This window comes from Saccostrea cucullata, unplaced genomic scaffold (assembly GCF_032062105.1).
Source record: "Saccostrea cucullata isolate Sc308-1 unplaced genomic scaffold, CSIRO_AGI_Scuc_v1 ctg4610, whole genome shotgun sequence".
Taxonomy (NCBI): domain Eukaryota; kingdom Metazoa; phylum Mollusca; class Bivalvia; order Ostreida; family Ostreidae; genus Saccostrea; species Saccostrea cuccullata.
In genome coordinates, this window is record NW_026920154.1 from 18,283 (window position 1) to 31,042 (window position 12,760).

The following is a 12,760-nucleotide window of genomic DNA, read 5'->3' on the forward strand; positions in this document are numbered from 1 at the left end:
AGTTCAGTTGTTAGAAAGTTGTTACATGTTACTCAGGTGACTTATAAGGCCCGTGGGCCTCTTGTTGTATAAATCGCGATAAGGCGTAAGAAATACCCCTTCTTATGTTGATAAGTCGAATTTCTCGTAAAATATTTTAGTAAAAATTAAACCTGTCCCAGCACGTTCTATGTACCAGACATCACGATGAATCAATCTATGTAACAAACTTTGCACAATATTTTTTTTTGCACTTGTGCCGAAGCGAATTTTGTGCAACAATTAAGAATATCATAAATCCCCGTCACGTGATCAACACAGTCATGTGACATCACAAAAATGCTTTAAAATAAGACCTTATTAAGGTAGAACCTATGTCGGAGAAGTCTTTGTCACAAGATTTTCAAACTTTTCATAATGATAAATTAGCACTTGCTTATCAATCAGTTAAAAGCACATGACAGGTTTCCTTGTTATTAAATGTAGTGCAGCCAGATAAACATGGAATGATAAATACACATTGCGACTTCACAATTTCAGTCATTTTAGGGGTACTTGTCCTGCAAAGAAGACAAAAAAATCCCAAAATTACTTCTTTAAACATCGTTGTTTTTATTGTTTATTAATTGAACAGTATTAAACAATATTTCCCGAGAATAAATTCTTTTTTATTCAATTGACATAAAAGATAAGTCCACATTTTCAAAACTATAGGCAAATGAACTCAATTTATTTTCAGTCAATTTTTCACCCTACATTTGTAAATATTTTTCAGAAGTCTTTGTCACAATGTTTTCAATCTTTAATATGATAAAGAACATACCCAAATGATTACAAAAAGTGATGAAAATATATACCTTTCCCCTCTAACTAATGAGAGATAGGTTATTTACCGATGCTAATATTCTTGACCTTTTTGCACTTACACGGATTTTATTATTAAATGACTGTTTGGGGCTACTTTCAAATTAAAAATGTTTATAAAAAAATGTACTTTTAATTTAAAAGATAATATTTAATAGAGAAATTGTAATAAACTCCTTGAATATGAATAAGTAACAAATAATTATGAAAAGGAATGCACATCATTTCATGATAGATGATAGATGTCACAAAATGTACACTCAATCTACAACATGTACATCTTAGACACATTTCTTCAAGATATTACACTATTTAGTTGGCAACTGACATTTTTTTTTTAGGATTTTTGCATTCCTTCAAAAAAGTTACATACCATTTACATTATTACAGTAAGTTGTATACATGGCAATTTCATCACACAAGATAGTCTTGGATTTGTAAACTTAATTAAAGTCAAGATCTATTAAATGAAAGGTACCTACAGGTTTCTCTAATTCAAGAAAAATATATTCATTAAGCATTATATTATAAAAATATAAATTGAATTAAAATTGTTTCGGCATGATTTAAATGTAATTCTGTGAATTTCAAAATGCAGTATTTTCTACCATTTTTATACTGAGGCTGTAAAGTACGGGAAATGACATTGAATTAATTATGACGTCATAATGGATCTAGCACAGGCTAAGCACATTCACTAGTTATGATGTCATACGACGTAGGTTCTACGTTAAACTATAATCTCAAGTTGACTGCAATTTCAAACAAGGATTACATATTAAAATTAAAATCTAGCTCAAAATAAAAAATATATTTTAAGGCATTTTAAGCCTTCGGACAGCCTTATCATTTCTGCATCTGCTACTGCTGTCTCTGGTATTGCTACACAGAATGGTTGCTTGTACAAAAATGAAAATGAAGTTCAGTGTTTGAGGACACCAGATGCTGTGAACAACTTTATGGACTGGCTCAAAAAATTTGGGAAAGTATTGCTTGTAGCTCATAATGCCAAGTTTGATTCCAGCGTTTTAGTGTGTGTGTTGAGCTGCATCGGTATTAGTGCCTCAGAACATATACATGTAAGTGGGCTTGTGGACACATTACCTCTTTTTAGAGAACTTTACCCTGGCCGCAGGAGTTATAAACAAGTGGATTTGTTGAAAGACCTGTGTATGACTCATTATGATGCTCATGATGCCAAATTTGATGCCTTGGTCTTACAAACTCTTTTATTGTCTTTGTCTGTAGCATAGTTTTTCTACACGCTTTGTTGTAGATAATGTTAATTTTTTTATGATGAAAATGAGAAACAATCATTGCAAAATCTTATTGATTATAAGATTTTATCAAAATTTACTGTCAACAAAATTGACGAAACAGGTCTTCATTTTCAGCACCTGTTATTAGCTTACCATGGAGACCAAGAAAATGGGATAAGATCATTGCTGTCTGAAAAACCTGGAGGAAAGCCAAGAGTTACAGTAAATTCCAAATTTTTCTGTCTGTTCAGAATCATTTCATGAATATGAAAACATAAATTTATGTACAACTTACAGTGCTTTCTGTTGTGTGTATGGGTGTATTGCATTTTCTTTCTTCAAAGAGAGATAACTCAGATATACAAAAAGTATGTAAATTAGATTTTTCAAAAAAAAAAATAAAAAAAGCTAGTTTCATATGCTAAAAACTCTAGAATGTCATCATCTATCACTGTAGTACTCCTCTAAAAAAAATTTGGAAGAAATATCATCTAAAAGTATCTTGGAGAATTTTGGTATATTTTGCATAGAAAAACGCCAAATTTCCATCATAAGTTATTAACAGAGATTGCATTGGAGTCTATGGGGAAGAGCTTTTTTTTTAAATAAAAATTCAAATACACTGTAATATGAATATCTATAAATACCATGGTGAAAAGATGCATTGTAACATTAGAAATAGAAAAACAACATCTTCGTTAACCAAGGGTTTTCGGTCCGCGCCGCTCCCCATAAACAGTAAGGTACAAAATATGAATATTTTTGTTTTGTTGAAAAACAAAGCTATCACTTCACAACGAAAGTGTTGACGGACAGTCAGATGAACGGACAATGTGATCCCTAAAGCACTCCCACATAAAACATGTATAAGGGTCCCTAACATACTTTTCAAAAAAAGTAGGGGATACTGTAGTTTGTGATCAAATTGTTCACATATTCAAAGGGAAGTGAAACCATATTTATTTGTATACAACTAGGTTTGGAAGGACAAGAGACAGAATCAAGTAAACGAACAAAAACGTATCATAATAATACCCAACAGAGAACCTGGAACAACTGGTGTTGTACAGATAATCTGAAATCCTTGATGTATTGGTAAATAACGCTAAATCCCATGTAAATAAGAAAAGTCAATATCACATGCAATGCTGTAAAATTTTAAATTACGCGAGGAAGTAATTTACAGGTACTGAAAACATGCTATAGAACCCCCCCCCCTCCCCCTTAGTAAAATAACCTTTTATCTTTAGCTAAAAACTATCTCTATATCGAGGAAATTAAACGTAACTGAACAAGTTTATCTTTTAAAAAAGATAGGTGAGCTAGCGCCGTAGCAATTTTTAAACACAGAAAGGAGTATCCGTGATCAAGTGATTTATTTTGCTGAATTCTTTAATTTTTATCGAGGCTGGAGTGTGATATAGTTTTACTAGTAATTCTTTTGTGAAGTGTATTTTATAGACACATAGGTAAAGAAACGAAGGGGGGGGGGGGTGAATTTTTTGTGTTGGCGCAACGGAACATTTCTGACCTTTACTAGAGAGGGAAGAGACTCTTTATAATATGGTGAAGATGCCGATTGAGGCATTGTATGAGCTGGTTTAAGAATAGAATTTCTAGGCAATGTAGCAAAGAAAATACAGAGTTCCGAATGTGAATTAAGATGTGAAGTAGCTTGGTCCTTTGGGTCATCTTTTTCAAGAACATACGCACCAGATTTTTTATTTATTTTTTTAATAAATAATGGATTTATTCGTTATTTTTAGCGTAAATTCTTGTTTCTGGAATTTGTAAGATTGGCTAAATTTGACCAATCAGAAATTGGAGTCTATCTTTGGTTGTGCTTAGACGTAAAAAAAACCTCCGTTGTCTTTGTTTAGAACAATCAGATAATGATTCGGGCTTTTCCGTCAGAAAAAAACGGAAAATTTGTAGTATTACAAATATGAAGTTATCTTTAAAGTGTAAGCTACACAATAAATAGACAGTTATTTAATGCAACAACATATGATACAACGAAATTGTTATCGTACAGTCTATCTATAGTAGTTTTTACAGTTTTCCCAGAATGCACAACCGTGAAGCCGAGCATGCGTATTCAAGGAATTTGGACTAACGTAGTTGCTAGCACTCGAGAGCGCTAGTAATTAAAAAAAATCCATGGTTCATTGCCACTAATTCGTATAATAAACATCACAGATAATAATACTCAACAGTTTATCTTTGAATTGAACTGGAAGCAGTGATATATAGGCCTTTCAACTAATTTTTCAAGTTGCACATACATGTATGGAAAAAAAACATTGCATAGATAGAATTATAGGTACATGAAAATATAAAAAAAAAAGATAATATCCTATGCATACTTTTAATTAAATCATTAAAAAAATTAATAATTTATAGTTGACTTTTACAATGTTGTGTTTTAAGGACAGGTAACTCAGGTGTGAAAAATGACCAACTAAGTGCCGATTTAAGAGTTATCGTTTACAGGAATGACATATAGGCTGCTTCATCATTGGTATTGTATGCACACAAAAGGGTTCCTTACACAGGCGCGTAGCAACAGTGGGGGGCCTGGCCCCCCACTTTTTTCCCAACCTTATTTATACTATAGGAAATGTTAATTGAAAGCGTGGTTGCCCCCCCCCCCCACTTTTAGTGCTGTGTAACTGAAAATGTAGTATTAGAATTGGTACTGAAAGTAGTTGACACTGAGAAAAAGTTTACCTCAACCCCCCCCCCCCCCCCCCAGCAGTCTCGTTTAAAGTCATCATTTCGTAAGTTCTATGGTCGATACAATGACCTTGTCAACAAATACAATTTATCATTGAGTCAAATGCTGACTGACGGTTTTATACCAATTGTTAGTCCATATTTATACACTGAATTGACGACGGATTTTTTCCGTTATTTCCTGATCATGACAAGGAGCACACGGCGGGTGTGACCGGTCGGCAGGGGATGCTCACTCCTCCATGGCACCTGATCCCACCTCTGATGTTTCGGGGGTCCGTGTTTGCTCTGCTCTTATTTTGTATTGTTTTATGGACTTTGAGATTGAATACTGTTCGTTATCTCCATATCCTTCTTTAATTAAAATTTTTTAATATATGTAGTTAAACGGTGTCCTCAAATATACAGTAAATAATTTTAACATTGGTGCTAAGTTTTAAAACCACTGGATTCTACTGACAGCAAAGAAACGAATGGGAAACGCAAAAATACGACTTGCCTATAAACAGTTAGATACCTCGGGTCTGTTTTAGCAGTGAGTTATCGTTCATAACAACGAACCCTAGCGGTACTTAAAAGGCCTATGATATGTGCGTCATTTAGAGTTATTTGTTTAAGTCCCACATATTTTTGGTAATAATATAAGTACTTAATATGTGAAATCTTACATTCAAGAAAGTTCACTTTTGCTGTCATTTGGGACATGTTTTAGAAACTTTGTAAGTTTTAATCGTCATGATGGATTATTCACTACATGTATCTCAATATGAAAAGGCTTGAGAGGTGAATGTATAATTATGTATATGTATCATAATTCCTTATCGGGGAAGCAATTCCAGAAATTATCCCTCAAACACATCATTCAGTCTCACGATCTGCGCAGGACGCTAGTGATGATCAAGGCTGTTGTGTCACAAATTGCATGACTCTGGAATTAGAATTTCAAGCCACTCTACAAAATGATTTTGAAGAGGGGGCATCAGAGTTAAAGACGTACATGTGCGAACGGGGCAAAAACTACGTACTATCCCCGAATCTTTAATTACTAGGGCGTAATGGAATGGAAATAATTTAAATGCATGGAATCAGTGTCTAGATTGTTGGGCACGTCATTTCCTTTGCAGAGGTTGTTATATATTACGAAATAAAATTTAGATAACAGATTTATCATAAGAATATCTAAGTTTTTTTTGGGTTAGACCAAGCTATTTTTGACAAAGTTATATCCTTTGGAAAAATTCCAATTGTTTGGTGGTTGGGGGGGGGGGGGGTAAGTGTTTTATAAACACCTCTTGTTTAATAGCATAAATTGACGAAAAAGGCATAATTACATGTAAACATGTAAATATTAAACTTAGGTAACAGCTTCAATTCCCCCAGGCATTGAGTTATACTATCAATTTATTTTATCAACTGTTTATACAATATTTTTAACAGTTTACATAGTTTTGAGGAAATCTTTAAGTCCGTCGGACGGTACGACAATGATGCCCGGTGTCAAGGATGACTACCCCCTTCGAACGTAAAAGATCGTTTCTCTGTAGTTCAAAAAAGAGTAGGCTCACTGGGGACCACCAGAGAAACCAAAATCTTTCAAAAACCGATTATTTAAACTGATAGTCCGCCGAAACTTTCTTGCAGACACAAATCTTAAACATCACAGTTTCGCAGTCTCAGTCATGACTCGATTGTTTCTCCAGTTTCTCTATGGATGGAGATCTGTAGCGTTATGGTTTTATATACTTGTCTATAACGCTACAGATCTGCAGCTACGGCTACATAGAGCTTAATTCTAAAATCTCCTCTAGATCAGCATCAGCTTCTTCGATGTCTTTTGTTGTCTAAAGTGACAGAGATTTCTGAGCAGATCTAGAGATCAATTCCTGCACCAGCTGTGTACTAAGCCAATCATCAGTGGGAAATGTTCTTATTTCATTCGCATCCCTGGCACATCGTAGTAGCTTGAAAGCATCAGTTGGAGTGCACTTTTGCCCTGTTCTCCTACCCTCCTTGTAAATTTAACAGCCTTCGGCTCAGGTGAGCTAAAAAGACAGTTCGTACACAGTTTCACATTTAAGAAATATCGCTCATAATCCAATCGACATAAAACACAATGTAACATAATGGCGCAGGAACTCTTATAAGGTTTTGCCAAAGGTCAAGATGTTCCAAGATTTATTTTTAAAATAGTTCCAAAACTATATGAGGCAAAAGGTTAAAACTTTTTACAGTTTATAAATATATCATAGATTAGCATATAGAAAGTATCGCTTGAAAACAGATATTTATCTCTAAAAATTTGCAAATTTAAAAACTAATGCACCTGTTTATTTCTGTACTTTTGGTAAAAACCATCATTGCAGAAATAATACATGTTTATCAATGAAGGGCAAGTTGGACGTAAATGGTCTCGGAAAGGCTGTTATTGATAGTATGACATTTATTAAGACAAGACCCCTATAAAATCCGCCATTTGCAATGTACTTTCGGTTTCAGATTTTAACATTGGGACAAAATGAACAGAAAGAAACAACTTTCCAGAGGCTAACGATGTCCAACTTGCCCTTCGTTGATAAACATTATATTGTTTCTGCAATAATGACTTTCACTAAAATGAAATACATGTATATGGAAATAACAAACAGTATTCAAAATCAAAACTCCATAAAACAATACAAAATAGGAGCAGAGCAAACACAGACCTCCAAAACATCAGAGATGGGATCAGGTGCAATGAAAGATAGAGAGCATTCCCTAAACGGGAATTAATTAGGAGTATTTTTAAAAAATGTCAAACCAGTGTGTTATAATGGCAAATCTTTGTTTTGATCTAGACATTAAGACACGTGTGCAGAAAGGTGGAAGAAAATGGCGTGTTACTTCACAAATTTATGTATCTACTTGTGAAGTAAAAAGTTTCTGTCGCCCGCGTGGCGCAGTGGTCAAAGCGTCTGCTCTGGAGTCGCGAAGTAAGGAATTGATCCTTACGTAGCGGGTTCGAATCCTACTGTGTGACCTCAAGCACAGTCCTTTGAATGAGATGGTCAGATCGTTTGAACTGAGGTCCCGTGTCACAATAGGTGCTGGCACGAAAAAAGATTCCTCCCTGCTCAATGGCCCTGAGTGCCGTGTACAGGACAGAATTTGCAGCTCTCCCGCGGCAAGTGATGGCGTCTGCACATGAGTGATAATTTCTCGAGAGGGACGTTAAACAACATACAAACAAATTTTCTTTAGGAAGATTTTGCCATCCTCCAAGTTTTATGGCTTCAAATTAGTAAAACTGATTTATTTCACTTAATATAATTAAAATTTTCTAATAATTGCAAAAAATGTATAGGTTGTTATATTTTCTAAGGAGTTTGACAGTGTTAAACAGAAGGGTATCTCAGCATGAAAAAGAGTTCATTTTCAGTGAACGGTACAATAAACGCTGGTAAGACTGGTAAAATACACAATTCTGATGCTTTATAGTTCCAAAGTAATTGCTATTTTATAAAAATACTAGAATTGTGAAACGCCGACATATTTAACCAAATGTGCAAAATGTTTTGTGCATATGCAGAAAAACAATGCTCCATAGAACTGGATTGGCTGCACAAAATGTCCAAGGTGGATGCACAAAACGCGCGTCACTTATAATGATTTAACCTTATTGGATGATGAAACATTAGAGGCTCTGGAATTTGAATGTGACCATTGTTGAAAATGTTCATGTTGTTTATTATACCCCTAGCTTGAACAGCGGAGGGTTTATAGTAATCGGGGTGTCCGTCGGTTTGCTATGCTTTTTGGTACCCATCTCTTATCCGCAACTCCTCTTATACCACCGACTGAAATTTGAGGAGACTTTCACAGAATCTTTATAACATAAAGCCAATGTGTACCTTCTATTTCACTTTTTGATCCGACACAAATCTTGGGTTTCTCATAGCAAAACATACTGCCAATGTTTTCATATGGGAGGCGGGGGTATCATTTTTGAGTTCTTGCTCACAGTACCTCTAGCTTATTCTGTTTTTGTTATCTGTATCCTGTTTTTATCAAACATTTACTTCATTAAATATTGTGTTCAGTAAAACATTCCACTTCGTTCATTAAAATTGAAGATTTTATGAGGGCATATTGCCCGAAATGAAATATTGATTATATGAAGAAAACTCATAAGATATAACATTGCAATGCCTTCAAATTTAGCTCAAAAATCAGCTGTTTAAAGTGACCACCCCTATGAAAGTTTTTTAGACTCGTCCATTTACAGGTGAATGACACACCTGAGTGACCACTAAACAATGCTTTCAATTTTGCAATTGTGATTTATAACAACACAATATTATTATTTCAATCCTTTAATAATTTCAATACTAATATAACATTTTTTTCCAGGACATTTCTGTGCAGCTCTCTGACTCACAGGGTCTCTTCACTCTGAAATATATTAGAATTATAATTATATATCAATGTAACTCAGTAAAAGAAAAATGCATGAATTAAAGTCAAAATCTGATTATGGGTGGGTTGTGGAGGGATTGCAATGTTATATCTTATGAGTTTTCTTCATATAATCAATATTTCATTTCGGGCAATATGCCCTCATAAAATCTTCAATTATATTTCAGAAAACATCATAAGATATAACATTGCAGGTTCAAAGCTCCAACTAACCTAAAGTCAAAACTGCTTTGGAAAATCCATCTGATTTATCTAAGCATGTAGACCTACAATAAAATTTATAAAAGGTTCCTGCATGTGACCAGTCTGCCATTTCTAATACCTCATTTACAGATGTACCTTTTTTAAAGGCCTTACTGGTTGATGCACTACGAGCTGAATGAGGCTTAAATTTAGCAGTATCAATACCTGCCATGGCCATAACATCCCTTATCCAATTTGAAACTGTATTAGCTGTTAAACCTTTATGTGGCTTAATAACCGACCGTAATATTGGATCACCTGAATGCTCATTATGAGTTCTAAATGTCTTTGTTCTGTGTAAATACTCAAGTAAACATTCAACTACACACAGATTTTTGTGATCTGGAAAACGTGCATAAAACACTTCTTTTGAACGGCAATCTCTTTGCGTCTTTGACAACCCTGGCAAAAGAAATTCAACACCCGATGGTATAACTTGCATGAACCCCTTATCTAATCTTGCTATTTCTGAAACTCTTTTGGGGGCAGCAATAGCTAAAAGCATAGCCAACTTTTTTGACAAGAGTTTTAGAGAGAGTTCTTCATTACTTGGGAGAGAAATAAAATAATTTAAAACCTTATCTACATCCCATGTCTCTTTATATCTTGGTAAGGGGGGATTTCCTCTTAAAATACCTCTCATTAGAAGTTTTACCATGGAATGCTGACCAATGGGCAAATTATTGACATGAGGCATCACAGAGGAAAGAGCAGATCTGTGAACATTAATTGTTCTATATTGAAACCCCTCATAATACAAATAGCTTAAAAAATCTAATACAAAGCTTATAGGGGCTGAAAATGGATCAACCTCCCTTCTGACACACCAGCTAACCCACTTTTTCCAGGCTGAATTGTAAGAAGATGTTGTGCCCTTTCCCCATGAGTTACAGATGAGATCTTCAGTCTCTTGTGATAAGTGCATTGTTTGCATGGATCTCCTGAGACAACCCATCCGACTAACTGGAGTGAGTGCAATGTTATATCTTATGAGTTTTCTTCATATAATCAATATTTCATTTCGGGCAATATGCCCTCATAAAATCTTCAATTATATTTCAGAAAACATCATAAGATATAACATTGCAGGTTCAAAGCTCCAACTAACCTAAAGTCAAAACTGCTTTGGAAAATCCATCTGATTTATCTAAGCATGTAGACCTACAATAAAATTTATAAAAGGTTCCTGCATGTGACCAGTCTGCCATTTCTAATACCTCATTTACAGATGTACCTTTTTTAAAGGCCTAATCTTTACTTATCTTTGCCCCCCTCCCTTTTTCTCTACAAGAAATATGGGGCTTATGAACCCGTCCAATGTGTCTTCCACTTGTAAAATTGCTCTCTTTTCTAACATGTTGAGAATTTCTTGGTTTACCAATGCATTCTTTTCCTTGGAAAATCCCTTGAAATGAGGAAGATTCACTTGAACGGGGGGATTTTGAAAGAATTCTAGTTTTAAGCCTAGCACTGTTTCTAGAACCCAGCAATCTTTTGACAGATTTTCCCAGTTTTGATGGAAATATTTCAACCTCCCCCCCACAGGGATATTCTTGAGATTTTCTGTCAAAACAGGAAATTTTAATTCTGAAGTGATTGGCCTTACCTTCATTTCTACTGATTTTCTGTCTTTCTGGAAAGAGGAAACTTTGCTGAACCTCTGCCTCTCTGGCTCTGTTGTCCTCTGTAATTGTGGCCCCCAAACTGGTATCTGTTGTTTGAGGGCCCTGTCCGAAAAAACTGCTGGGGTCGACCTGCACCATTTCTGAAAGAGTTCCTTCTCTCGTTATTGTTATCATAGAAATAAGAGTTCTTATTGTCAGACTTGAATCGTTTTCTTTGTGGAAGAAGATCTGAAATCTCTCTATTATCTTTACTGTCTTTAGCTAACAGCTTCCTAAATGTGTTTCCAAACAGTTTATCTTTTGATTTCCTTAATGCTTTCTTTCCAGAACTGTCCTCAATTAGGTCAACACACTCTGGTACAAGTTTGCCTAATAAAGTCTTGCGTCTGTCTGTGAGATACACATAATGAGCATTTCCAATCAACACTAATGCTCTCTGTACAATATTTATAACATCATTGGGGTCTATGCCTTTATTAGCTTTTCTGACCTTTTCAGCTTCATGCCAAAGTATGGCTAATGGACCAGTAGCATCAAGAATGCGATTTTGTTATTTATTATAATTTTCTCTTTTTTGTTGGACATGGCCTGATTGAATCTTTTCCTAAAAAGTTTTTTAATGAATCTGTCAGTTTCTTTTGATTTTAATCTTTTTGTGTTTGGTGTTTTACAGTTCTTTGTTATTTCTTGTCGAGTAGCTTTGGTAATGCCATTGTTAGCATACTTCTCAATGTATTTCGTTATTTTCTTTGGTAATTTCTCACCTCCCTTCATCTTCAAAACCTGTGAAGGACTGAACATATCTGAATCTGAATCTGACTCGGAATCATTTGAACTACTGCTGTCATCTGAACTTGATTCTTCTGAATCGCTATCGCTCTCCTTCTCACGCTTTCTCTTTCTACTTTCACTTTTGGATGCATTAACTCGTTCGTTTCTCCATTCTCTTCCCGAACCCTCATCAGAGTGAGGTTCTTCATTAGTGCCCTGAATCGGCGTACCAGCATTATTAGTGCCCCGTATTGGCGTATTTCTTGTGCCCCGTATTGGCGTATCTTTTGTGCCCCTTATTGGCGTGTTTTTGTCTTTATTGCCCTGAATTGGCGTTTGCTCATAATCACTTTCTGCATCGTCAGAAATTTGCTCGTTTTCCGAAACACAAACCTGCAGTCTATCAGAAGACGGTGTTCTTCTCCCTAAGGCATCTGGGGAGAAAAGCTGACTTTGCGCCATTCTAAACGTCTGCAATGCCTATAAAAACATGCGAAACGTGGAGCGATAAACTTACGTCCACTCACTTGTAGAGCTAAAATTGAAAGCATTGTTTAGTGGTCACTCAGGTGTGTCATTCACCTGTAAATGGACGAGTCTAAAAAACTTTCATAGGGGTGGTCACTTTAAACAGCTGATTTTTGAGCTAAATTTGAAGGCATTGCAATGTTATATCTTATGATGTTTTCTGAAATATAATCCTCCGTGTTCAATAACTGCCTCTGATTAATTTCTAAAGTAACACAATATAATTTCTAAAGTAATACAGTAAAATTAACATTTCCTCTCTTTGTTAAATGAATATGAATATATTCATTTAAATATATTTAT

General features: G+C 35.0%; 1 long non-coding RNA gene across 1 annotated transcript; it reads right to left on the reverse strand.

The window, feature by feature from the left end:
* Positions 1-8,948: 8,948 nt before the first annotated feature.
* On the reverse strand, positions 8,949-12,061 carry LOC134244216 (uncharacterized). The gene is made up of 3 exons (XR_009987177.1): positions 11,923-12,061; positions 11,140-11,298; positions 8,949-9,266 (listed from the first exon to the last, which is right to left on the reverse strand). It is a non-coding gene; the product is annotated as an uncharacterized LOC134244216 (long non-coding RNA).
* Between the last annotated feature and the right edge of the window lie 699 nt (positions 12,062-12,760).